Source organism: Cupressus sempervirens, chromosome 7, assembly GCF_028749045.1.
Source record: "Cupressus sempervirens isolate cs-2001-9-10 chromosome 7, ASM2874904v1, whole genome shotgun sequence".
In the NCBI taxonomy this organism is placed as follows: domain Eukaryota; kingdom Viridiplantae; phylum Streptophyta; class Pinopsida; order Cupressales; family Cupressaceae; genus Cupressus; species Cupressus sempervirens.
In genome coordinates, this window is record NC_143124.1 from 35804442 (window position 1) to 35806949 (window position 2508).

The following is a 2508-nucleotide window of genomic DNA, read 5'->3' on the forward strand; positions in this document are numbered from 1 at the left end:
CACTAGCATTCGATAATAGATATCAAGCATGTCTTCGTAATAGCCATGCTTGACATACCCCAAAATAATCTTAGTCTAGGCAAGCACTTTTCTCTATGACATTTAGTTGGAGTGCAATGTCTAAATATCCATGGTTGTAATACAGGTTTACCAATTTGGTTTGCAATATGCTATTGTCTAATCCATTCAAAATCACGCGGGCATGGTATAATTTGACTTTTGCAAGAAATTCTATGGTTTGGTGATCAACTATTTCATCGTTGCACTAGAATTTTGTATTTATAGTAGTGAAGGCAGCCTTGGGATATTGATATTGATATGAGGATTTGCTCATCCTTTTAAGGATTTGTGGTCACATAATGTAGGCAGAATAACATGGATGTCTGTTGGTAAACAGATTTCAAGGATTCATCAGTATGTTTCTTCTTAACCTTCAATATGCGTCCTATCTCAGCACTTGCTTTTTTTTTCTTTTTGGATGATCTTACTTCCAATTCTTAACCTTAATCAGCTAAACAAAGAGGTTAAGAAATACGCACTTTTGGAGAGGTTAATTAACCTACTCCAAAATGCGCAATTTGAAAGTTATCATTAACCTGTTTGAGATGTTAATGGTTAATGATAGAATTGGAAATGCGTAATTTGGGTCTCTCCATTAACCTACGATAACTTGGGGCTCAGAAGTCAAATTTTGATAATTTCAAGTGCTGGGCAAAGCTGGGAACGAGCTGGAGATATGAAGATTCAGAAACTCACAAAAACTTAGAGATAAAATAACCTTTTCAATGATCAAAATGGGACGTATTTCACACATAATCAGGGGATCAACAAGTTCAAAATTGAAATGTTTGATTACCGGGTAACAGCTAGCTCTATCAATGGACGTGGACAAGGAAGATGAGGCTTCTGTGGTACTTGTTTCCATTGCAATGAAGAAGGTCATCATGCCTTTGAATTCCCTCAATGTCAAGGAAAGATAGATAGGAGAACTGAAGGCCAAGCTAGGTTTGCTCATGTGGATGAGGATGCACAATCATCACATTCAAAGGATGCAAAAAGAGGAGAGACTTTAGTAAATGAAAGGGTCCTACTAAGTGGTGAGATTGAACTAGGACAAAGGAGTTTATTTCGTACTAGGTGCAAGTGTGAGGATAAATGTTGTGATGTGATCATTGATGGTGGTAGCACTGATAACTTGGTACCAGAGGAGATGATCTCTAAGCTGAAGCTCAAGAGGGAGAAACACCCCCATCCCTATCGGATCGCTTGGGTGAAGGATGATCATAAGGTCCTGGTAAGTGAACCATGTTTAGTGAAGTTCAAAATTGGGACTTACCATGATGAAGTTCTTTGTGATGTTATTCCAATGGATGTTTGTCATCTATTGTTGGGTAGACCATGGCAGTTTGACAAGCATGCAATACACGATGGTCATGCAAACACATACTCTCTAACAAAGGATGGAGTTTGCCACAAATTGAAGCCCATGAAGAAGGAAGGCAAAAAGCTTTGTAGTAGTGCTAGGATTTGTCTTGTTGATGGAAGGAAGTTTTTAGATGGCATGAAACATCAGCATATGTGCTATGCTTTGATTCCTAGAAAAGATAAGGAAGGTAGTAGTAAAATACCACTTGAAGTTTCAGATTTATTACGTGAGTTTGGAGATGTCATCTTTGATAATGTTTCAGAAGGATTGCCACCAGTAAGGCAAATCAGTCATCAGATAGATTTAATCCCAGGAGCTAGTTTGCCTAACAAGGTTGCTCACAGGATGACTCCTACTGAAACTAAGGAGCTAAATAGATAGGTTCAGGAGTTATTGAGGAAGGGGTTGATTCGGGAGAGCCTAAGTCTATGTGCAGTACCTGTGGTACTGGCACCAAAGAAGGATGGTGAGTGGAGAATGTGTATAGACTCCTGAGCTATAAACAGGATAACTATCAAGTATCAGTTTCCTTTGCCAAGGATGGATGATCTTATGGACTGTTTGAGTGGAGCTCAGTACTTCACAAAGATAGATCTCAAGAGTGGCTATCACCAGATACAGATACGAGAAGGAGATGAGTGGAAAACTACCTTCAAGACCAAGGAGGGTCTTTATGAGTGGTTAGTCATGCCCTTTGGATTGACGAATGCCCCAAGTACCTTCATGCATCTTATGAATGAGGTACTTAAAAAGTTCTTGGAAAAATTTGTTGTTGTCTATTTGGATCATATTTTAATTTTTAGCAAGACTTTGGAAGAACATTTATTGCATATTCGTAGCATCCTTGAAAGGTTGAGGGAAAAGAAACTGTTAATTAATTTGAAGAAGTGTATCTTTGCAAAAAGGGAGTTAGTCTACTTGGGGTTTGTTATATCACCTGAAGGTCTTAAAATGGATTCAGAGAAGGTAAAAGCCATCTTGGAATGGTCTACTCCAAGATCTGCTACTGAGGTAAGATCATTTGATGGTCTGGTTAGTTTTTACAAAAAATTCATTAAGAATTTCAATGGCATATGTGCACC